General features: G+C 42.6%; 1 protein-coding gene and 1 long non-coding RNA gene across 4 annotated transcripts in view; one reads left to right on the forward strand and one right to left on the reverse strand.

Annotated features, from left to right (window-relative positions):
• The window catches only part of Zbtb20 (zinc finger and BTB domain containing 20), a 560,418-nt gene that overhangs the window by 63,819 nt on the left and 470,255 nt on the right, over positions 1–26,344 (reverse strand). The gene's annotated exons all lie outside the window — the stretch shown is intronic.
• LOC131922122 (uncharacterized) overlaps positions 16,899–26,344 on the forward strand; it is a 32,649-nt gene continuing 23,203 nt past the window's right edge. Inside the window, exons 1-3 of the long non-coding RNA XR_009382217.1 lie at positions 16,899–16,993; positions 18,384–18,437; positions 21,562–21,737. This is a non-coding gene — a long non-coding RNA (uncharacterized LOC131922122). The remainder of the gene's footprint in view (positions 16,994–18,383; positions 18,438–21,561; positions 21,738–26,344) is intronic.

The following is a 26,344-nucleotide window of genomic DNA, read 5'->3' on the forward strand; positions in this document are numbered from 1 at the left end:
GAAGTAATTTATTTCCAGGGTCTGGGTGAAGCCCAAGATGTCCACATCCTTCTGGGATGTCACTGGTAGGGACAGGGAAATACTGCTGGGATGCTCTACCTCACTGGGGTAGACACAGGAACAGTCACACGGTACTCTCTTTAAACCTGAGTTCCCGCCATGATTCACACAGATGAGCCACTTAGAGCCTGGGGTAGAGAGGAGGGGAGGGGAGACATTTCAGCTGCCTGGCAAATGAGTGCAATCTACAACAAGGTTTTCAGCAGAAAAGTCTTTTTTTTATTTTAATTTTTCCTCAAAAATATCCTGTTTACCACCAAACTTTGTAGCAAACTTGAAGAGGAGAGCCTAGACTGAGAACTAGATCTGCATGTTCTCTTTGCATCTGAAAAGAGGATCTGCATGACCCTGGTCAGGTCACCAACTTTCCCTAGCTGTAATTTTTATATATATATAAAATCATGGACGAAGAACACTACCATTAAACATTGAGCTGGTTCTCACCTGAAAGGTGGTACTGTGTCTTACACAGTTGAGGGGCTGACATGCAAATTTATGGGTACTGTGGAGTTGGTGTAGTCGGAAGGGACCAGGGAAGGGTCTTGAGCCTGTGTGAGGGCTGAGAAGCAAGTCTGTGTCTGCTGGAGTTTGGAGAGATGCTGTAATAAAGGGGGTACCAACTCTAACACCATTCCATTCTTTGTTCCCTTGGCATGCCGAAAACATCACCCAAGGGAAGTTATGAGCTTGGATGAGTCCAACACTTTAGTTCCAAGCTTTCTAAATAGAAGGCATGGGGAGGCCTGTGCCTAGCACTCGTGTGGGCACTGTTCCTCGACAGGTGTGTCTGAATACTGGAGAGATCCTAGGGAGTAAGGTCAGATGCTGCTGCTCCGGAAGCCTGGTTTTTCCTGTACCTAGCTCCAGACACATGAATTTATCTGGCAGTCCCAGGAGACAGAAGAGATCCAGAATTAGCAGGAGCCTCCTTTCTTGATAACCCGAGTGCCCTGATTGAAAGGCAGAGGCTATCGGAAGAATGGCTGCACCGAGTCGGCATTGATTTCCCCAGCCTTTGTCTGCGTCTGGTTTCTGTCTCGTTCGGAGGTGGTTACTGTTACTACAAGCAGCATGAATCATGTCTCTGTTAAAAAACAGAGCTTCAATTGTCTTACATAACCCCTGGTAACTGAACATCTAATAATAGCAAGCCATTTCCAGGTAGGGAATCTGTCTACCTCCCAGACACACTCATACACATGCATGCACATATGCACACGCACTCTCAATTCCTCACACAGTGTCACAGACAGGAGGGGGTGACGGGAGAAAGGGGACGGCCCAATTGATTTTTCTGTATTTTGTAATGTATTGAATAATCATGCATCGTGGGATAACCAATATGTTTAACTGAACTTGTTTAAGGAAATGCAGGAAACAAGCATTCATCTTAAAAGTATTTGAAACAGCCAAGGGCTCCAAACAAACACACAAGGCAGATATATTCCCTAACTCTTTCCTAGTGTACAGAAACACCAAACCCAAAGGACAAAGGAGGCAGTTATTTCACTGTACTGGCTGCTAGCTTGCACTGGTTAAATTGGAGTTTCAAAGGACTTTTTTTCATCTCCTTTATGTTTCACCAGAGTATATTCCAAAGTTTCTTGGCTCTGTTTATTGCATAGATTTCCAGGGAGAGAAAAGGAACTGAAAACATGGCTTCAGTGTCTCCTCATGTAGGACATACAGCATCACACACTGTCCCTGAACTATTCTCTTTGTGTGTGTGTGTGTGTGTGTGTGTGTGTGTGTGTGTGTGTGTGGCTGGGGTGTGGGGGGGGGAGGGAGGTAACTACATTCATGGGTTTGCATTTCTCTCATGAGCATATCCTCTGGTTTGCTATAAGCTATGAGAACTTTCTACACATGATTTCTTCCCAGCCACCTGTTAGGATGATTAACCAAAATCCCAGTGATAGGAAAGGCTGAAAACGTGACTTAAAAAAAAAAATCACAAAGGTAAGTTCTTTGTGTGTGTGTGTGTGTTTCATCTGTAAGTGGTAGCCACAATTGAAAGGCAGAAAAAGAACTCCTGTCTATTCCCGTGTGACTCTTTCTGCCCTTACTCCTTGGACAAAGGGTCTCTCTGAACTAGGACCTCACCATCTGGCAAGACTGGATGGTCAGAGGGCCCCGCAGATCAGCCTGTCTCTACAGCCCAACGCTGAGATTACAGGCACATGCGGCTACGTGCAGCATCTTATGTGGGTACTGGGGTTCTGAACCCAGGTCCTCATGACTGCAAAACAAACAACAGTACTAAATGAGCCATCTCCCCAGCCCCCAAAGATAATTCTTTCTTTAAACCACTCACTTGATTGAGGATCAAATAGGGTCTTGATAGTGAGTTAAAATATTGTGAGGAAGAATATTACAAAGATATCTATGTCTGTATCTCTTCACGGCCTCATATTTCCCTTTGATGGGAAATCATAGCCAGGACCTAATTTTAAAGCATGCACCCCCAGGAGTCAGTACCCCCGGATATCATGGAAAACTTTATGTAAAATCACGGAGAGGTTACATCCTGCCACTCATTTGGGGTAGGCTCACAAGAGGAAAACTTTCTTCCCCTCTTTGATTGTGGATTAGAACAGTTCAAACTCAACACTGTCTTTGGAGGACTAGCACCTGGGATTCCACATGCTCTCAGTTGCACAGGCTACAAAAAGGCACAATGAGATAGATAGTCACCTGTCAAAGCAGCATGTGGTCCTGCAAACAGGATAAACTTGGCTTACTTCTTTAGGAGTGACCCCCATCCGTAAAAGCAGGAAAGCTTTGGATTCGTGAAGAAAACCCAAAGAAAAGAAAATAAGAGGGAGGAGAAGATCTCTATTATTGCTACCTGAACATCTGGCTAGAGCTGACCAAAAAAATCTTGATTAGTATTCTCTGGTGGTTTTGCTACATGCCATATGGATATTAAAGGAAATGAGTTCTAGTTTTTTTTCCTCTCACAAATATCCAAATACAGAGCAGTAGGGAGGGATCTTGACCACTGAATCACCCTGCACCACAGCAGGATCACAGTGGTAGGACGCAGCTGTTGGGGCTAGACTCTTCTGTTTATTTCATAGGCTTTGTGAATTAAATTATTCTTAAAATTGGTATGCTGGTGGACTAAATGTTTTAATAAAAACAGCCTTGAGACACCACAATTTTCTTCACAAAAGCCTATTCCCTCTAACTATTGTGAATATTGCCAAATGGTTCCTACTTAGAGAAGAGCAGAGCTTCGCCTCTCCTCTTGGATTCAAACACCAGGCTCAATCCATGCCTGTGTGAGATGACTATACTTACCTGAGATTTCAGGGCACTATGTCAGCCAGTTCCTTCACAGTGGTGAATCTGGCATCTGAGCAAGGACTTGCTGGGCCACACACACTTACAGTGTAAAAATGGATTATGATGTTACTTTGCATTGCAACAGTAAAGTATTTCTGGATCATTGCTGACAAGTAGATCATAATAACCATATGTGGGCAACAAACCACACGGCATTGTATCAGAAGCTTGGAACTAATATTTCCAAATGATTCTGAGAGGGGTTTTTGGATACTTTTTCCTGCCCCTTTCAATAACCATTGATTGAATGTCTGCTGTTGGTGATGGACTCTTTATCCACGAAAGGGAGCTGGGCCATGCCAGACACTCACCATGTTCTTTCTCTTCTACACTGAACAAAACATCAGCAAAACACTAAGTACAGCTGGTTTTGAAGCTGATAGGCAATCCATTTGTAGTAACTGGTCTGATGACAGGAACTGGGGACATTGATAATAGTGGAATTACTTCCTTCCAAAGGCACAACAGTTTAAACACATCTTAAGCACAACTCACAAGAGCAAATGAGCAACTTTTACCATACTACTTATACCTCCCCACAAATGTCTGGAGCGCTAGAAATTTGAAAAGTCTAATATGGTCCAAGACAGTTTTACAGGTATTCTAGCAGTCATGCAAAAAGATGTAGATGTTTATCTGGCAAGTGTCTCTGTATTTGTGTAATATTTAGGACACATCTGAGAGCCCATCTTAACTACTAGATTCGTTTATAGGACCCTGCAATTAATTATTATAAAATAAACTTCTCTAAAGCAATTAATTGAGAAGCCAGTTGGTAATCAAGATACAGAAAAGCAGTGTTGCTAGAAGAAGCCAAGTTAGAATTCCCTAAAGTGATGACCGGAACTGAAGAAACTACAGAGTGACCTGACTCAATGGTACCTGAGAGCCTCAGAAGATTCTGGATCCCCATCTGTGTCTAAACTCTTGTAGACCACAGGCAAGGCACGAAAATGTACATTCCTACATGGAAAGCGGGGGTGTGAGGAGGGCTAGGTCTCCCTCTAGTCACAGCATTTGATGGTGCTCCAGGAAGAGTGATGAAGGGGCACCCCAGCTTTTTGTTTAGATAAGCACTGCTTTCTTGATCAGTGTCCATAGCTTGTTGTGTTGTTCAGCTCAAGAAGTCACCGAATATATACCCAGGTGATTACTTTTCATCTATCCAAGGGAAAAAAACAAGTAATATCTCCGCCTTTCTCTGTCTATCAATGTCTCCTCTCCAATTAGACTGATGCCTAAGGTGAAAATGATCATTGTGGTACTGATGTAGGGCCTCCATCCCCCTCGAAGCCCCCACCAAGCTCATGCAAGCTTATCTGATTGGACTATTTACATCTTGGCTATTTCTCCTCCTTCTAACTTGTTTATAAAAATCCCTGGTAAGCATAAATCTGCAAAAGCAAAACAAATAAGACAAAACAGCTCTGTTTGAAGAATTCACTCTAGTTAAAGCGGTAGCGCAAAACATTCTACTGCTCTGGGGGTGCAGGAAGCTTTAAAAAGACACTTCCATCTTAGGAGAGACAAAATGAAATGTATCCACGATAGTCTCCTATGATCTTTTCTCTCTTCCAAAATGAATGTTCCACATTGGGTTTATAGTCTGGTACGCAGACATGGATATTTCTCCCAATAGTTCTCAGGCCAATGCATCCTAAAAGGCAAGCAGGTCCAGAGCTTGCAGAGCTAGCCTTACAGAGACAAAGGCGCCTCACAGAAAGCCCAGCACCTAGAGCTTATATCATATCCTGAACAGGCACTCTGGTTACCCATGACTCGCTCCTTTCCATTTCTGGTCTGTTCATTGCCGCTTTCATTCCCTTCACCTAGAATGCCCTCTGTCTGCCTCTCTTTTACTGCTCCAAACCTTCTGGACACTGACTGTAAGCCTCATTTCTGAGAAGCAGCTAAGGTTGACCCAACTTGGGAGTCAGGTATAACTTCCTTTGCTATCACTTAACAACTAGTTCTTGTAGTGACTAGAGTCCCTGAGACCACACACCTAGGAAGTGTTCTGAGACCACTAGAGACATTGTCAAGGGCTGCACAATCATCATGAAAGGGAAAAAAATGCCAGCTTTAACAACATACTCAATATAGAAGATATGGTACTTAAGAGAAAAGCTGTAGCTGTATGCTTAAGGGATTCAGTAAAGCAGAATAATTCTCAGCTGCTAAAAAGGAGGAGCTAAAATATTTGGTATAGAAACAGTGTCATGAATTTGGCTGCAAAATTGTCTATGGAGGTAAGTTAAGATTTGAAGAGGGAGAATATGGAGTACAGCTAAAACAGGCAAAGATAGACATGTACACAGACACAGACACACACACACACACAGAGACACAGACAGACAGACACACACACACACACACACACACACAAACACACATACAAATTTAGCTCCTCAAGTACCTCAATCACTGCCCCTCTCAGTCTGAGCCCCCCACCACACATCATCACAAACTCTGACAATGCCCAGCTAGTGAAGGCCATGATAGAGCTTGGAAGGAAAACATAGAATAAAGTAAGTGCAGAGATGCTGAATGCTACTATATATGTATACGACTTTATTTATGTGTGTATTTATATATCAATATATACAAACATATACATTTGTATGATGTTTGGCAACCTCACTCATAGTATTACTGTGAAGTAGGCATGTGCTAAACATAATTAGCCCATTAAACAGATGGTAGGTCTCTGGCATCTCTCACCATATTCTAAAATGGTGGAGCTATGAGCAGGGACTGAAGTGAGAGTGTGGTTTGATATGCAGCTAGCTGCAAATCTCTGTGAATTGCTACTTTCCTAAAGACAATCTGGGTAGGCTGCATTTGGCTGAGAACTGGGGATGGTTTTGAGAAGCTTTAAAAATATACAGAGGGACAACTTTCCACATTCATTCAGATATAGTATCTTCATTTTTACTTACTAGAGGCATTTTTTGAAAAACAGCTTTTTATCTTAACTCATCTGTGTTCTAAGCAAACTTCCAAATTGCTGAGCAGATTAAAAACAACAACAACAATAACAACAACAACCCCAACAAAAACTTACATGCCAAGTTGAACGCTGGATAAATAAAATAAAAAAATAAGAAAAGTACTACGAAAGTACACTATTTTAAAACAACAACGTTGAAAATAGGTTTGGTCACAAACACCAAGTGGTCACTGTAGCCTGGTGATCTACTGTGTCCAAAATGACCTGTGATGAACTTTCATCGGGTTGAAGGCTGAACTACAGAGGGCCGTGGCATTGCGGCTTCATTGCTCAGCTGGCCTCAGAGATCATGTAACGAAATACTCTAGCCTCTTTCCTTGCCAACTGAACAGGATCTAGCAGAGGTGCAAGAGTTACTAAAATCAAGACTTGAATTCACAAATGTATTTGCACTGGCTTCAAGAGCACATGGAACATCAGTCCATCTGCAGAGTAGAACTTTCAGTTGACTGTTCTTTACCATCTGGTCTCAAGAACATTTTCTGCTTGGAAGTTGCATAAGCAAAGAAAAAAACACACAAACAACTCCCTGTACCATGTTTCTGGTCAGTTATAATGACACATTAACAGAGGAAATCAGCTAAATATGAGCAGTTGTGCCTTACTCCAAATGACTACATACAGTACAGAGCTAAGGTCAATGGGAAGGAGAGACCTTAGTGCCAGAGACCTGGACTTAAAACAAACATTCAAGAGTAAACAGCCTTTCAAGGTGTCCATGCTGAGTAGTTTTAGCTAGCCTGGTTTTCAATGCCACTTCTGCATTTTCCAAATTAAAAAATTACCAAATAAATAAAAGTGATATAAGTATAAAATGCTCCACCTAAATTTGAATGACATAAACTATAAGCAATAACACACATTCTAAACTTTTATAAAAACAGAGACCCTTCAGATATTCCTGTCCTTGTTGGAGTATGCTGGTACCATTTGATCCTTTCTTCTGATGAAGGGTCATCGCTGTGAATAGTCATCATCCCTGCTTGTCAGGGACAGATTTTCCTATTTCTCTGGAGAATTCTCCTCTTACCTTACAGTTCAACCCAGCTGCCACAGACTGTACTGTATGGGGTGTAGGCCCCATTGGGCCATTACTGTCTCAGCTTTCTAGAACCATCTCCTCCCAACTTCCTAGGACAAGTGTATTCTCTAAACTGTTTTGGATTGGAAAATCAGATAAATGAGGTCTACAAGATGATACTACTTTTGAAGGCACGTTTTGTTGGAGACCCATTTGGACACTTGAAGATCCTTGTTTATTCTGATTCAGGGCTGTAAGTCAGAGGTCTACACTGTCAGAATTGGATTGCAAGGTATTAGTGTGTAACACAGAGCTGAACAATTCTTTGATTTTATTCAAGGGTTATTTTCAGTGGGCTTGGCCAGAAACGCATCCTTAATTACTTCATTTGGTAGGCATCTGATCCCTTCCATTCAGTCCCTTGTTTTCCTCGGGCAACAGACTAACATGAGGTCAAGAAGAAGTGCTTTTCTTGCATCAGGTGAGAAAGTCAGTAGTGACTGACTTCATCAGGGGAACAGAAGCAGAAAAGGGTGAAGAAGAAGCCAAGGCAGACAGCGTTTCCGGGCTTCCAGTGTCTTTCGAGGCTTTGCTCGGGACTCTGGCCTGTCCAGACACTGATGGCCATAAAGACACTAGGAAGCTATTACAATAAATGTTCAGTGATGTAACATCTGACCACTTTTTCTTCTATTCCCCCAAGGGCACCTCAGCATAATTCACAATCTGTGAGAGTTAGGATAGGGATAGTATTGGAATTTACCTTTTGCTATCTCTGGAAACAGGATTTCTAAGCAAACTAGTAATAATATAGTAAATAGTAATGTTAATAATATAGTAAAACAGTAATGTTAGGCTGTGGGTGTGGGGAGAAGTGGGAACCACAACTGACCAACAGCTATCGGGTCCTGCTAGTAGAATTCTTAGTTGGAAGTCAGCGCTCAAGAGACTCAAGTGAGTCTCAAAACTTCAAACTACACAGATATGATACAATTCATACTTTCGGCTAATTCATGGCCCTTTCCTAGTTTGTCCAAATTGGTAATTTCATAAAATAATTTTTAGCCTTTTGCCTACATTTTAGCATGTTTGTTAACGTCTGTTAATTTTTTAAGGTGGGTCACTATAGGATAAGCAGAGTTTGCAAGAAGCTGTCAATTGTCCAGCAGTACGCCTCCCACAGAAGCAGAGGCCTGGGCAGAACCTGGTCTACCAGTTTCTTGAAAGCTGGAGATCCACGGTATCTGGAGACACGTTTAATGGACTCTGAAATTCATTCATAACATTGCTGATCTTTTAGGAATCTTACTGCCTTGTCTCCCCTTTCTAAAATCATGAGAGGTCCTCCTTACTTCTATTTAATTTTTTTCTTTGCCAGTGGTGGTGGTGGTGGGTGTGGGTGGGTTTCAGAACAGCTAAAAGACTCTGTTTTTAAATTCCATAGAAGACTAACGATTGAATAATTTTCTCACATCTCTGTTTGCACTTTCATAGTCTGGTTGCATTGATTCGTGTCTCATAAGTAGACATTTCCTTTGTTGGTCACAAATCAATGCTACAGAACAAACCTGCCCGTGCAATCCCACCCCCACTCTCTTGCAGATTAAAAACAAAGTACAGTTTACATTTTTCCTTTTGAAAAGATTAATTTCATTGGTTGGTAATATATGAAAGGAAGACAGAGCACTGGAGTTCACAGTCCCTGGGGAGAGGAGCCCCTCCCTAGCCTGGCAGTTTCTTTCACACTGCCTACTGGGTGAGCAGCACGCACCCTCCACCCTGCGCCCCTAGTGCGCCCCGCTAACCCAATTAAAGACCTTGCCTTAATACATCACACAGCAGCCTGGAGCAGCACACTGTGATGTCACAGTCAGATATGATTTCATGGCAGGGAAAAAAGTAAAAGGCAGAGAAGCTGGGTGTTCTGTTTTCATTCAAATCTTTTAAGAAGGGCAAAGAGGAGGTATGCTCCTCCCCCGACCCCAGAGAAACAGAGCACTGGTTTTCTCAGGGGATGGGAAAAGTCAGTTCTGAAGATACCCTGGCTCTCCAAGCCCGAGCAGATAAGCATGGGCGAAGAGGTACAAGGATGCACTGACCTCAAGCCCACCGCTCTTGCCCACACTTAACTACAGGTGGGGGACGAGCAGGCACGATTTGATTTACCCAGATTAAAAGAGCAAGTTTCTACCCCCTTTTTCCTTTGTAAAAAGAGCCAATCGATTTTGGCCTGACTCTTGCTGACTACACCAGGCCCATTTTAATACATCACCGATTAAATGGTATGTGCTCCACTGAAGACACTACGGCAGGGACAGGCAGAAGGACACCTAGGGCCAACCCTTGTGTGGCACTCCAGGAAGGCCACGACCATCCCTCACTTTCCAAGGGGACTGCTGGGAACACGTGTTAGGCTCAAACAGGCTGAAATATAATCCTGGGAGCCTGAAAGCTGGAATTCATTTAGCTTTTTAATCCTGACCTTAAGAACAGAAGGGGTGGGGGGGATCCTCTGATTTTTATTTTAAAACCCGAATGGGGAAAATCCTGTGTTCCAAACTGCAATGACATCTGACACGAAGATGGTCCTCAGAAAACAGCCTCCTTAAGTAGTGTACACAGAGGTAGATTTCCAGACGGCATGGAGTAAACTGGCATACACAGAAGTCAGATTTCCAGAAGGTATGGAGGTGGGAGTTGCTTAGAGACCTTGTATAGTGAAGCTGTACTGAAACCCAAAATCCTGACGTATACAGAATTCGTATATGGGCATCTCTTAGAAAAATGTATCTCCACAAATTCTGATAACTACAAGAAAGTACATTTGATTGTCATAAGAAAGGATAATCTCAACCATACACTAAAGCCACAAAAGTAACCCTGGGAGGAACTCTCTCAGGCCACGCTTAGGGAGATCCAATTTGCACAGACATCCACGATGTCCAGAAACACCCCTTGCCCTTGACAGGCACGGTTCTAGACAACAGTGTATTCTAGGACTTGGGACCTGGGTCTCCGAGTTGTCGGACTCCATTTTAAGAAGCAAGCCTAATTTCTCCCCTCTCATTTACGGCTTCCTCTCTCCCTCTCTCCATTTTCCTCTCTCCCATTATCATTTACTTAATTTGTATCCTGGCCTTAATGGGGACAGAGCTGTATGCAGAGGTACTATTAAGATAAGAAATTTCAGGAAGAAAGATTTAATGAGGGGCTTAGGAGTTTTGGAAGGGGACTAGGAAATTGTTTAGTGTGAACTGAGGAAAACTAAGAGCATTAACTATCAGAATGAGAACAGTGGCTGCATAAGAAAAGCGTCGGAGAGACACAGATGGTCTGCATTCTCCAGAACAAAAACAAACAGGAAGTAACGGGGCCAGAGCCCCTCTCCTCCTCATTCCTCCAGCCAGCGTCAGTTAGGAAAAAAAACCCACCCAGAACATGTTCACATCAAAAAGTTTTCCTTCACACACTGGAGAGTGACTGAAGTAAAAGAAACAAGAGATAACGGGCCTGTAAACCGCCAAAGGGACGGACAGGGCATTCCAGGGGTGGAGGAGAAAGACTAAATGTGCACAGCGTGGAGAAACTCAGGCTCCTGAGCTCACTGATGACTGCACCAGACAGGTGACGACGTATCTGTGGCAAGAGGGAGAGGCTTTGCATTCAGCCTTCTGGTGTGCGTATGTGTGTGGTGTGTGTATGTGTGTGGTGTGTGTATGTGTGTGGTGTTTGTATGTGTGGTGTGTGTATGTGTGGTGTGTGTGTGTGGTGTGTGTATGTGTGGTGTGTGTGTGTGGTGTGTGTATGTGTGTGGTGTGTGTATGTGTGTGGTGTGTGTATGTGTGTGGTGTTTGTATGTGTGGTGTGTGTATGTGTACGGTATGTGTATGTGGTGTGTGTGTGTGTGTATGTGTGTGAGAGTGCTGTGGAAAGTGGTTGTTCTGGGCACAAGGGAGACAGGAGAGGTAGTGGAGGATAGAGGTTATTTGGGGGCATATGGAGTTAGTGAGGGTTTTAGTTTGAGTAATAAAAAGTTCTTAAGACATGGAGCTAACTCTTGCTGAAATGTAGTTGGAATGCATGGCTAGTTCCCAGGTTAAAAGCTCATCTGTCCCCACATCTCAATGTTGAAGTTCTGCCTAGAGCACAAGCATGCACATGTAAAATCTGCAGAATCAGGCCACAGGGCCTTGGAGGAGGTGCGTGGTGTGCCAGCGGCCTCCTTCCCGGTGCCCTGGAAGAGGCACAGAGCCCTGACAGGTTAATCACCAGTCAAACTCCACACTCACGAGCCACCCCACAGAGATAAACCACCGGGGTCGCCCACGACTCCAGGCAGCAACGAGGACAGTTTTCATGTTCCCAAACTAATTGGACAGTAAGGAGTGTCTGTAAGAATAAAAGAGGTTGGGAATGGAGGATGGAAATAAAAGGGAAAAAAAGTGTCCTTGTTCAAAGTTTTAAATTACAGGCTCAGTAAAAAACTGGCATTCCACCACATCCGGTCTAGTTACCAAATGGAAAAAGAGGGTCATTAACATGTTTATTTGAATTACATTAGTCCTTCCCTTTCATATTTAATTTATTCTGTTAGAAAAAAACAAGAGAGCGCTCGCATGCTGGTGAAAGGGAGGAGTGTAATGGATCAGGGAGCCAAAATACAATGGGCTTCACCCATTATCTGCCTGGCAAAGGCTTTCCACAGCGGACCACGATCGTTCAGGGAGGAAGAGAGGGCCTGGAGAGATGTGGGGTACAGTTCATTACAATCATCTGGAGACACATTCGAATTAAGGAGTGGGAAGACTATTTTAATGTGGGAAGGAAGCTAAAACAAATCAAAGAGAAAAGGTCCAATTCATGACTCTTTAATGGTCTGTCTGTCTGTCTGTCCAGACACAAGGTTGGAGCTACGTTTACTGAGCACTCTCCATTTGAGAAGCCTAAGGAAGTCTGCATCATTAGCATTTGAAAAAAGCCAAGTCTCAGGATGACCTCGTGAGTCCTGCTGTCATCTACAAGAGGCCAGATTAAGCTCAGGATGTCTGGAAATGATCTTGGTGTCTTCATGACGGCAACACAGGCACCGTATCGTGACACCTGTCTCAGTCCTCACTCCAGTTTTCAGCCAGACTTGTGCACATAATCTAGTTCTCCTCATCCAGGAGATGAGAACATGAAGAGTTCACAAACTGTAGAGAAATCGAATGGCATACCTTGTCCACATGTTCCATGAAGCAGTGGGCAAACAGTGTGTTGATTTCTAGAGACAGTGGTGATGTGCCAAAGGCCCTGACAAAATTGAGGAGGACTGGGCTCAGCTGCCTGTGTGTATCATTCACCGCTTGAAGGGATTTCTCCCTAGGATGTTGACCTTGGGTTCACAAAGCATCTCAACAGTAGGTTGCCACCCACTCCCAGTGAGTCATTTCAAGTTCAAATCTTTGTGTTGAAGATGCTAATGTGAGGAGGCTCTTTAGTCCCAGATTCCTGCTCTCTTGTCAGTCTAGCAGCCCCAGCCTCTCACTGCAACAGAGTCTAGTGAGCCCAACCTCATCGTGGTGCTGGGCACTCTGGTGCTCCAAGCCCAAGGGCCAGTTCGAGAGGAACAAGGTGCTGGGAAAGCGCTTTGCGGCCTTTATCAGGCTCTGTGACAGCGTGTATGTGCGTGTGGAGTGTCAGCCTCCTGCTTTTCCTTAAGGCACGTTTTTCACTTTGCTTCAGACAGATCATGTTTTTGTTATGATTCTTTCTCTTTGGTCCAGTTTGTTGAACATTTTGCCAGCTGTCTCTAAGCTGAACCTTGGCTCAGATGCAACTGCATTCATATTAAGACCATTTTGTTTGGAGCCTGGAGTACACTTAGAATATAATTTTGACAGGGGAAGGGAGTTCAATCACAACAATTCTAGCAGAAGATAATGGCAACCCATGCATGGGACCCTTTCTGGATAAAATGCTCCAAAACCAAAAACAAACAAACAAACAAACAAACAAACAAACAAACGAGAGAAACTTCAGAATGGATTAGACTAATTATGATACGAGACAAAGCTTTCTATTTAGATGGTCAAGTCAAGGCAGGGATCTGACAAATGTCTATAAAGGGATGAAAAGCCTGGGAATGGGAAAATGGGTTTCCTTATTATTCTGTTGCACAAGGAGGAAATCTTACTAGTCTTTAAGCAAAGAACCACTTTACACACAAGGCTGTAAACTTATAAAATTCATTAAAGGTCGATGACAGAAATAGTATCACAGAGTTTAGCTAAATTCACGGGTAACAAGTCCAGAGTTATTCAAAGACACGAGGATGTGTGAAAGAAGGTAGCTAATCCCTGAAGCCAGCAGCAAGGACTATTGCGTCTTATGTAACAGTTCCCTGGTCCTGTGGTTGGAAACTGAATGTTGACCTGAAAAGACCATGAGCCTGACCCGACGGGGGTGGGGGGATGGGGATGGGGTGGGGGGTGTTTACTTATAACTACCTGCTCACAAGTGAGCCTGGCACTGGGGGGGGGGCAATTACCATGCTGAAGCACAGGAGGGCCAGCATCCTGCAAATTCTCAACCCTGTAGCTGTCTACACCCTACTACCTGAGCCATGCCATGCCATTCTTTCTCTGCAGTAATTACCTCCCTGATCCAGGTGAGAGAAATGTGTATCAGGGACCTTCAGTGAGGAGAAGTGAATTAATGTAGGTCACAGGGCTCGAAAGTGGCAGATCTGAGATTTGAACTCACAATTATCTGTTTCCAAAAAAATCTGCTATCAACTCTTGTGGCTTTAAAACATTTTTTTAAAAAAAAGCCTTGTTATTTATATTTATTAGTGTGAGTGCATGTGTGTGAGTGTACATATGTGTACGAACACATATGCTGCCACGCTTCATGGCAAGTGACCTAACCTTCCCAGCCATCTTGCTGCCTTTTTTTTTGCCCAGTGGCTTGAAGTACCAACAGTTTGAGTTGACTAGTTTGACCTTTCCAAGCTGTCTGGTCCCTTTCTTTATTTTCCCTTTATCTAAACTGCACGCAGTGGCTTTTTGCTGGCAATCCATGTGTATGTCTACATCTTACAGTAACGATGGCTCTAGATCTCATTAAGGAGGAACAAAGGAGCAAGGCAAAGGATGAAAGGGAACGGGCATCCGGTTAGTAACACACACAGCTAAGGATGACAACTGAGTTCGGCAGTCTATGTATATTAACGGCAACTCAGTCTTCTCCACCTACTAAACGTTTATAGGTTTTCTAACCTAAGCTCAAGCACTTGAATAGAAGATCTAAGAAGTGAACAAACACCAGACTTCATACTGTTTGTGTTAGTAATTCCCATGGTGAATGCGTTTTCAAATTGAAAGAAGAAACAAACAAACAAACCAAACCCCACCCAAATATTGGGATGGGGCGAAGGTAGACGAGAACGGCCCAGAATGTACTCTCCTAGACTTAGTGGGACTGACCAATGAGTTTGCCTTGCTTCTATTTTGAAGACAGTGCATCTGCTGTAGGAGCCTGAGCTGCAAGGAGGTTGCTAACGTAGAACTATGATACTATGTTCTAGGAGTTTTTAGTCAGCTTTAAAATTTATGTTACTGAATATCTGTACCTTCATTTTCATCCTTGCAAACAGAGATGGTTTGTTTTTCAAGGTTCAGAATTATTATTATTATTTTGGTTTTTTTGAGACAGGGTTTGTCTGTGTAGCCCTGGCTGTTCTGGAACTCACTCTGTAGACCAGGCTGGCCTCAAACTCAGATATCCACCTGCCTCTGCCTCCAGAGTGGTGGGATTAAAGATGTGTATCAGCACTGCCCACCAATATTCATAATTATTATATATGTTTACAAGTAATTAGGATCTATCATTAATGGACCAGTTAATAAGAAAGTCATCTCTAAACCTTTTCCTGAGTCTCTTTCCTCCTGAACATTTCTGCCCTTCTTTTTCCTTTTCCTTCAATATTTATCTGCACATACAGTAGGTTTTCATAACTCTGTGGAACACCATACAGCGTTCACAAATATTCCCTTGTAGGTATACCTCTCAGAGTGTTTACCAGTGGCCAATGGGGAAAAAGTTAATATAGTTTGACATCATTAAGAAAAGATAGATGAATCTTTGAGAAGCACTTTTATTCCTTAAGAATGTGTCCATATAAAGGCTTACATTCTTTCAACACCAATGTGATGACCGTACTACAAACAAGGCCTGGGGATGTGTCATTACTGAACTCAGGAAGGCTACGCCAGTGCTTAACTGATCAGCATCAAAGAAGAAAGATAAAACAGGGAAAATGTCAGAGTTGATTGCCTACAGCATCCCAGAGAAGAACTTCTTGATAAACAGGCATGCTGAGGACGGAACTCGGCACACAGTGTGACCAGAGGCTTTGTGCTCTGCTTCTGGGGCTCGATGAGAACCACATGTGCAGAGTGGGAGGAATTAACACAACTGACCAGCTCCAAATGCCTTCATCTGTGCAGCGAAGGGCTCCGTGCAAATAGAAAGTTCTAATTTTGAGACCATTGTCTGGCTGGTTTACCCCGTTACACCAGGGATTTAATGTGTTAACATCACAGAGTCAGTTCCCAAGCAAATCAGATGGCTCAGCATAGTGTTTTGCATTTACTACCTTCTCAATAAAATATTTATTCAGTGACTAGATGTCTTGGGACAGAGAAAAAATCATTTCATAGTCCCAGGTTCTGATTTAAATAAAAATGCATAGCTGCCCCCCAAAAGCATGGGTGTCAGTACTAGGGTGTCTGAGCCCATGAGCAAAATAACTCAAGATATGACCTCCCTCATGTTGAGGGTGTGGTATTGCTAACCAGCTACACCAAGACAAGACAAGACAACAACCACTTGGTACTTTTCACATCAGTTGAGAGTGCTCCTCTTAGCACCTTCTTCCAAAAAGAAGTAATTAATCTCCAGCAAATCCCCGAGTTTATTAAGATTATATTACTGGCCCATCAAATGCTCATAGCATCTAGCCGGGGTAGGAAAATGACAGATTCATTTTCTTTACTTTTCACCTGGGAAAATAGAAATCTGCTTCTATTGCAGTCACCCCAATTCTTTGAGGGCTGGGAAACCATTAAGTCAATCAGTACTACAGCTTGAGCCGCCATCTCTTATAAGATTGACACATAGTTTGCTACTGTGGGGGTGCCCAGTGACTAAAGTGGCAATACACTTATGCACGGATTCTGCTTCATATAATCACAATCATGCAGTACAGGAACATCCGAAAGTATAGAGATGCTTAATAATACTAACCACCTAGCTAATGTGCTCAGACATACGTTAATTAGAATTCCTTAGGAATACCTTAAAAACACTGAGAAGGAGAATGAGAACCCAGAAGACTGTTGGCATCTTTAGTTGCTTTGAACATGTGGGGTTTGGTTTTGGTTTTGGGGTGTACTGTTTCCTCTTTTCTTCTCTTCTAGAATCAGGCCAAGGCAGTCAGAGTACTGACAGGGCTGCCCTTGCCTGTAGAGCAGACTACTGACTCTCAGGACTCCTGCTCAGCAGTGACCTTAGTAAGACTGGTTTTCTTTAGTAGCTTGGTTGTACTTCCAGAGGCAGCTGTCCTCACTGCACACAATCAGGTCCTCTTTTCAGGGGGTTGTAACTCAACCATCAAAATGCCAAAATATGCTTTGGTTTGAAACTTGGTGTACAGAGTCTCCAGCCCAGGAATTACTGTGGTTTACTTCTAAATTTAAGAAAATATTGAATTTTGTAGGTTATTTATTTACTGTTTTCAAATATGTTGGAAGAGTCATTTAAACTTTCCATAGGAAAGTGTACTAAAAAAGGCACACGATTTTATTACCTTTGGCCATTCATTTTGAATTTCAGCACATCAATGGAAGAACTAAATGATGGGGGAAACGTTGATTTGTTTTATTTTCTTACCAAATACAGATGTTTTGACCACTTGGGTCCTCATCAGTGCTCACAATGCTGGGGTGTTGTAACATAATGAAATAAAGGCGTTAACATCTTGGTTTTGTTCTTTTCAGTGGTGTGCAGAATGGAGTAATGAGTTCTTGTTTTGGGCCCTGTATAACTCAAGAACTCATTTTAACTTAAATAAATTAAGTAAGCAATTAGTTCATAATATGGCCTAATCACCTCTGGTATTTTGAAACAAACAAAAACACAAAATGGCTGTTGTACATTTGCACTTAATTACTTCCATATAAAATACTCCTGTGGATTTCATTACAGGTGACACAAATTTCAGATGTAAGCTTTGTTGTGATAGAAAGTCTGGACTACTGTTCTGTAGATTCCCATGAAGATTCTGTATCCTTCCCCACTTTTTTTCTAAAGAAAAGACAGGCTATGCATGCACATCTTGCCCTCCTAATTGGCAAAATAAAGCCCTTTATTTAAAAGACCCTGGAGAATAGGTTATCCTCTACATTGGCTCTAAGGATGTGAAAGAGCAAAGAGAAGCCAGTATCATTCCAAGAACTTCTGCAGAGTTCCATTCTACACTTGGAGGCAGAACATTCTTGCTTGCACACATGTATACCTAGGATTGTCCTTGGAGATCAGGACAGCCTCATGGAAACTCTTCCAGAGAAAAAAGCTCAACCTAGTCAATAACCTTGCTTGCTCTGTCTCTAATGTAAAGGGGTAAAGGACATTCTAGTTTCAGTGTAACTGTGAGTTCTAGTCTAAAAGGAATTTTCTTGGCTTGGATTTTTTCCCCACCCTCCCCTTCAGATAGGTAATGATCATAGTATGTGCTAAGAAACTGGTGATCAAACCAAAGTACTGCATGTGATCTTGGTTACTTTCCCATCATGCAATGTGTGTAGCGGCACTGGGACTGAACCCAGTGAGCCAATGATAGAAAACAGATGATGAAACATTGTTGGTGAGATTTACAAACCATATCCTCTGCTTCATAAATAGGTTCTAAACTTCTCGGCTAATCTGACCTTGCTGCAAAAAGATCAACCTTCACTGGTAAGCCTCCAGGTCCTTCCCTTGGCATGAGCTCACTGCCAGGTCAGGTGTAGAGCTCTCAGTTCTATGGGTGACTATTAGCTCTCACCACACATTTCTAGTACTCTGATTTTCAATACAGAAATCTAAGTGCAACAAAACTTTTTCCTGTTATGACAGCTTTATGGATGTCACTCATTTTAGAATTTAGGCCAACATCTTTTTCTGATGTCTGGTTGGGAAGAGCTTCTTCTGTAGTTTAGAGTCATGCAAATCATTCAATCGAGCCTTGCAATGCTTGCCAGCTGTGGACATCCCCTCACTAAGCGATGACTTCCACACAATGCATACTCAGTAAACATCCTTTAAAGGATGGAACTAGTTTTGCTACAAGGGAAAACAGAGTATACAATAGAGTTCTAAATGAACTTGAAGGAATACTAATAGATCTTGAGTGTATGGTTTTTTAAAAAAAATAGGTATCTAAAACAAGTGGGTTTTGATACAGCTTCCCAAGGGAAGTAGAAGTTTCATTACTCAGGGCATTTTAAACTAGAATAGACAAAACACTAGAGGAGTATGTTGAAATATGCGTAGTCTGTCTGTGAATTAGTGTTTACTTTCAATATAATTATAAGTGAAGCAACACTGCAATGGGAGTTTTTCATACACTTGAAAGCTATGGCTACTATGTTTCCACGCCGACCATATGTTGCACATATTGGTCGGCATGGCTGTGTATCCCTACTGCCCTCTAGTGGATAAAATGTAAGGCCTACCTGATTAGTTGATCTGAGGAGCTACTACAGTTTGGGGGTATATCAATCCTTAATCATTTAGGGTAGAAAGAAAATAGCTGTGTTGATGCATTTTCCATCAAATTATAAAATTGAAGGGCATTAAAAACAACAGAGTCAAACTCTGTAATTAAGACTGCCATTTAATGTTTGTTCGCACACGGTATTCATTTCTGTGTGTCCCTGCCAAAGATCCATTGTGTAATGTTGTCCTCACATGACATTAAAAACACCAGTTCCCTGGAAAATGTGAAAAAGCAACTGTGCTGCCTTGAAATACATGGAGCTTACTTTTGGAAACAGAAAATTAATACAGATGCAGGAAGATAATTTGGAACACAAATAATGGCTGGAAGAAACTTGAAAATCAGTCCTGCTCCTTAAATCTGAGCAAGCATATCAGTAATCTACGGGGGTGTGCTGGCTGTGACTCAGAAGAGAGCAGGCAAATGGGCTTCAGAGCAGGGACACTGGCTGGAGAGAAGGCTGAGTAAACATGCTTTCACAGCGATGGGGCAGGAAAATAAATCCAAACCCACATTCAGTACTTCAGCCTATATTTAATGCCTTCCCAGTTAGGCTGTTTTTCCGGTTAGAATCCAGAAGCTTCACCTCCAGTGAAGAGAGAGACAGAGCTGCAAAGTCATTCAGCATTTTGTCGTTATGACACAGGATAGATGGGAAGGCAGTTCTCTTTGTACCGTATTATTTTTTTCAAAAAGATTTACAGTTTAATCATTATTTTTAGCCCCATACTTAACATGTTAAAGAAGTCTCCTAAAATACCAAGTGGAAACAACTGTATCGTCTTCTCTTGCCCCAATAACCGATCAACCAAGAAGAATGAACACAGTTCAAATGAAGAGGAGCACGTCCTGGCCCTCTTGAGTGATTCAAACCAATGGCTCTTTCCACAAATATGCACAAAGAAATGGCCTCAGTCTTCAAGTGTTGTGAATTATTAGAAGCTGGTGATGTGTGAGCAGCTGCAAGTCTCATGGGAGGTTATCTCCAGTGGGCACATACCAGAGAGTTCCCTTTGAACAAGTGACAATTTTCATAGTCTGTGATTTGGTAAAGAAGCAATGGTTTAGCAATCCAAAGTAGATTCTAAGGACTTCTGGTCCACTGCAAATAAACCAGGACCAGCAAGATGACTCGGGGGTAAAGGTACCCACCCACAGGCAATCTTCAAAACCTGAGTTTGATCCCTAGAACCTACACGATAGGAGAAAATGGACCCCAGCACGTTGTCCTCTGACTTCCACATACATACCACGGCAAACATGCACCAACACTTATACACATTTGCACATGTGAGCACACACTCATAGACAATGGATAAATATAAAAAAAATCGAATAGAGAAATAAAACAATAGGCTAAGAAAAAGGTATAAATAGAAAAATCCAAAAACCTCTAATATGACATAAGAAATATTCTAGAAGCTCTATTTTCATCTAATCAGGTAGCCATTGGTGACTATATAGAGAGATGAGTGGAAGCCCCAAGAGAGCTGAGGGTAAACAGTGTGGGTCACAAGGAGGAAATAGAGCCCATTTCCTGCTTAGCACCACGGACAGAGCTGTCAGAGGCGCCACATCCTGGAGTTCGCCTTGGAGTTCAACACAAAGAAATCAGTGTTGCATTTTCAACACAACCTGATCCCCCTTATGACTGTAGTCAGGGTGGAACTGTGTTCTGCTGCCTTCTCACAGGGCAGCCACTGGAGGCAAACAGGACCAACTGAAGGAAAAGGCCTCCCTCCACCTGGGCACATGGGGGAAGAACAGCGGACACGAGACAATGATGTCTCTTTGACACTCCTCTGGTGGTTGAAAAGTCACAGCCCTCTAGGGAACAATTCCCAGCCTTTCTTATGACAAAAAGAGTCTACCCATCTCAGCCTTGGGATTTCTGGGGCATGGAGATTGCTCAGGGGCACCAACAGGAAAGACAAGAAGCAAAGACATTTCCCAAGCAAGTCCCACTAGAGCAGACTGCAAATAGAGCTTTGCTTTCCTCTGGGTTCTGGCTTTTACAGGGTGGAAATCACTGTCAGGTCCTGTAGCTACATGGCGGAGTGTGGGGAGCCAGTCCCCAGCCCTCAGCTTAGCTGTGAGTGAATCTCCTTTTTCTGTCCTGCAGAAGACTGAAGCAAAGAGCCCGTGTGAAGAACCAGCTTATTGGCACAGCCACCCAGCACGGACTCTCAGTGTCACTTGCTAAAAACCCGGTCCAAGCTTTTCTCACTTGTTAGCAAGACACTAACTGTTCAAAAGGAATTTGATTGCCAGGGAACTTACTTTTAATCAATTTTTCTGGTCTTTCAATCTTCTATTTTTCAGTTTTTTATATCCACATGAAAGCTTAACAAGAGTAGAGAGTAAGCTGAAATCTAGACTTTGGCCCGCTCAGGACACATGGTCACCAAATGGTGAGGTCCTCACTCAAAACCCCAGCAAGACAAGAGGAGCTCTGTCTGCCCAGCAGCCTTTCAGAGGCATTAAGGGCAAGAGAGAAGGTAAGTAATTCACTATGCGTCCCCATTTCTATAATGGGGAAGGACGTCTTGATACATTTACAATACTCCTCTGGGGATATTTCATCAGTTATACCTAAACTCTAATGGACAATAATTGATTTGAACTTTCCACTTAGCACAGAGCTGTAAACAGCTTCACTGCAGACGGCAGCAATGAGCCGACGTTTTGTAAAGTGGAGAGAGATTCAGAAAAGTTTTGTACTGGGTCACGCCGTAGCCTAACAGCTTTTGTATCCAGGGAAGAAACAGTTTGTCCTCCTGGTTTTAATAGCTAGCCTAATAGAGTTTCAAGCCTGCAGTAGGTCTAGGTTATCTTTTGAAGGCATTCCATTTCAACCCCTCACTATTATAATGGTTTATTGCCCAGTCATAAAGATGCACTCCTGATCTAGACACACATCAGCACACACTCAGAAACACAACTTTCTGAATGCTAATTTCTTGGAGAAGGAAAAAATAAGACATAAAAGTCATTTTAAAACTATAGTGTGTGTGTGTGTGTGTGTGTGTGTGTGTGTGTGTGTGTGTGTGTGTGTGTTAAAATCTCTTTGAGTCTGGTAGACTATTTTCTCAGGGAAAATAGTCTCCTTTTCCGAAGTCTGTCATCTTGTTGACATATCCTGCTTCTGTCCTTCGTTTCTGGCCCATCTTAGTGTACATTCATGGAGTGACTGAAGCCCACTCTACCACAAGGCACAAACCGAGCCCCTTACCAGCCTTGGTGAATGTTCAAGCTGACAACATTTGGGGGAATCTCTGCTCTCGGAATCTGCTCTCTTTCTCCCCTTGGCATGATCTCCAGAAGGCAGAGATCTTACTTAGACCATTCAAACTTCTACTCAAAACATGACCTGACTTTCCTACTTGTCTCGATGATGGGGGTTGGGATTTCTTGGAATGGGTACAAAGCTCACCTGGCAGCTGTACTCAGGCGAAAAAAAAAAAAAAGGCAAAAAGAAAGAAGCAGGAAAAAAGGGCAGAGGCTCCTTTGGAATAGCTGCTGTCACCTCCCTAGTGTCATGGATCTATAAACCTGTGGCTGTGAAGTAGGACCTTATGCAGTAATCTATAAGAGTTTACAAAAGCCATTTTAATCTGATGTGTGAGGAACACAAAACACAGCAAGATGATTCATGCTATGAACAATTTCTAGCTGATATTATTCACTGTGTGTGAGTTTGACATGGGATATGAATTTTCTGGTAATTTAGCTGATACGATGGTAAGAGCAAAAACATTCTACCCTTAACTGTAGCTCCCTTTCCAGAAATCTACATAGAAAAAAACGAAACAACCATGTATTTGTGTAGCATTTTTTTCTAGAGTCTAAAACACATTAAATTAAAGTGAATATAACTTGTTCTGCCTGGTCCTGAAAATAACACTCTATTGGTCCTGGTCACCAACCCAGCCCTGCTTCGGATCCTTGTGCTGATTATGTAGATCACTCTAGACAAGGTACTCAAGCCTTCCACAGCTTCCATGGTTCCCAATTTCTTATTTGTGGAGAATGATGTCTGTACATTCCTATTTACTTACTGAGAGGTGATGAAATTATGGCACAAGCTACTGGAAAATGGGGTTACATATGTTGGGTCAATCTCCTTGACCTTTAGAGCAGTCTGACCAATGACAGAAGCAGAAGGGTGCTTCACCCCCTTGGATATTCTCCAATGTGGAAAGGTCATTTTCTATCATTTGGCTGTTGTGGCTTAGCCATACCAATGTTATTCTCTAGGCAAATCCACCCCCAGCATGGTTTAAGGCCAAAGGGCAGCATTTTCAAACTGAACCTTAAAACCAAATCCATCACCCTCAAATTTGACTGAAGCAGCTAATGTTCACTTAGCTTGTAGATGAACCCCTAAGTCCCTCTTTTAACATCACATTTCCACGGAACACTTTAACCCCAACATTTCATACAATGGTACTTAATGACTACATATTATTTCATCAGTGATCAACAGGGTATATAAAAAGGACCCATCTATAAGGTAACTGTGGACCATTACTCTAGTGTATTAGGTTTGCCTTTCATAAATGTCACCAAGTATAATTAAAAAAATAAATAAACAAAATAATGCAGCCAGATGCCTTTAATCCAAGCACTAGCGAGGCAGACGCTGGTGGATCTTTGAGTTTGAGGCCATCCTGGTCTACATAGTGAATTTCAGGCTAGAGCTACACAGTAAAACCCTGTTTAAAAAATAATTAAGAGTGTATAACTTAAATCCACTTTCTTTTTTTTGATATCAAAAGCTCCTTGATATTCAAAGCTCCATAACTCATAAGAATGGGAAAAGATTGGTAGAGAAGGTTCAGAGCACAGGCCAAAGAACTTTCCTTCCTTGCCTCAAATATTGAGAGGTAATTTGGTAATGGTCATCTGTGAGACGAGGTGCTGCCTACCCTACTCTCCTTACACGTAACTCAGATCAAACATTTTAAAACAGGGTTTGAGAGTGTGATGAATTTAACGTTCTGGCATAATTCAGAAGCCAAGCTATACAAAATACTGTGATGTTCCACTGTAAATTTTGTGAAATATACTTGGTCCCCATTTACCTGTGACAATTTAAGTCAAGTGCTGTTGGAAGTCAGGGTCAGTGAACCAACTGAGGTCTAGACTGTGGCTTTTTCACAAAAGCTTAAAGAATGAACAGTGGAGCTTCTCTTGAAATACTTTTGTGAAAAGCCTGTGGAGGATGCTAGGATTGCTCCACCCCACATGCTACGTTGACTGTTGTCACAGGGAGTCAATGCCATATTAACTGCCTGGTCTCCTTATTGATCATGCCTTCTAAATGCTTGGTAGAGGTCAAGGAAGCAAACCTAACTCCTATGAAACAAGGATGCTATTTCTCTGTTTGCTTTTGCAAGTGACATTTACTGGTTTTTAAAAACAGCAGTCAGCTGGATGCAGCTATATTCTAATTGTCATATGAAAACCTTAATTCAGGGACACATCCTTTAAAACAATGTATTATTCAGCAACCTTAGGTAAACATGCAATTTAGGAGTGGAAACGAGGCACACAGAGACAAGTAATCACAGATACAAAGCATGCTGAATTTCTGTGCCATGCACTTCACACCCCAACTCATCTCGCAGGGAAACTACAGAAGGGGCAGAACCATTTCTATTATGATAATTCACAAAGGGAGGCCATATAGATATGCATGCTAAGTCTCTCCCCACCTCTCCATTTACATGCCAGGATTTCAACTCTGCCACACTGAGTCCCTTCATTTAGCCAATTAGTCCTTCCAACTTCACGTAATGCACGCCAAGAAGAAGGAGAGATAGAAGTGCTGACGTTCACTGCTTTGAAACTTGCTATTCTAATGCCAAAGCTGCCTCTTGAGCAATTTCCAGAATGTATTAACATGGGAGCAAAGCTCTATTCCTAAAGACAGGGATCACATTATGCAGGGGAGCCCCCTTCAACATGTCACAATTGCACAGCATCTCTCCCATCCCCTGCAAGACCTTACAGTTACAGTCAGTATGGGCTCAAGTTTATGGCTCTTACCCGGCAAACCTAGGAGGTCTTCCTGAAGCAAAGGGACCAATTTAATGATAGTTAGCAAGCAAAGCACGGCACATTTTCTAGACCACAGATTGGCCAAATCCTTGCATTGTGGTGCTGAAGAAAGACAGTCAAGGTCCAAAGCAAACCAGTTTCTCAGTTTTGATTACAGTGAGGGAGTCTCCAGTTTCATGCTTTCTCCTTTTAAATCCACTAAGCCTAGGCTCACTTTAAATGATTTTTATTCAACAAACAGTCTTGTGTTTTTCTTGATATTAAGTTGAAAACAGTTGCAAAACTATATAGCTGTGTTTGTGAGTGTTCTTTACACATGTGCTTCGGATAGCAGCAAGTAATAAAGGAATCTCTGACTTACTTGAAACCATTTACTATGCTGCTAATCATCCTGCCCACAGTGGTAGGGATTTTAATATTTCTCCCTGGCTCTCAGCAATGGATTCAGGAGAGGAAAAGATGCACAGAGAGACAAGTAATCATAGCTACAAGCATGGTGAATGCCTCATCAAGGAGACCGGAGGGGGCAGAAACATTTCTACTATACGGTGTTAGCCTTTTCTACTAAGATTCAGTTCTCTGCTTTACTTGTGATGAGCAAGAGTGGTTTCTGGAGTTCTTGACTGAGGCAGGGAGGCACAGTGGAAGGAGCACTTAGCTGTGATCACAGGCTCCAACCTTCCACCCTAGCCTTTCTGTAAGCTGCTCTCCTTTCTTGGATGAAGCCACCACTTCTCCTTTGTAGGCTTCCTTCCCCCCCATATACAGTTTGGGTGGTAGAGGAGTTGATCCTAGAATGTCTGCCTGCCTGCCTGCCTTCCTTCCTTCCTTCCTTCCTTCCTTCCTTCCTTCCTTCCTTCCTTCCTCCTTTGCTCCCTCCCTCCTTCCTTCTTTCCTCCCCTCTCTTCCCTTCCCCTTCCTTCCTCCTCCTCCTCCTTCTCCTCCTCTTCCTACCTCTCCTCTTTGCTTTTCCTTCTGAAAATGCTTAAAATGGCTTCTTTCTCTGCCCTTGCTTCTGCAGTTGAAAACCTTGGCTCAAATA

The sequence above is a fragment of the Peromyscus eremicus genome, chromosome 12 (assembly GCF_949786415.1).
Source record: "Peromyscus eremicus chromosome 12, PerEre_H2_v1, whole genome shotgun sequence".
In the NCBI taxonomy this organism is placed as follows: Eukaryota; Metazoa; Chordata; class Mammalia; order Rodentia; family Cricetidae; genus Peromyscus; species Peromyscus eremicus.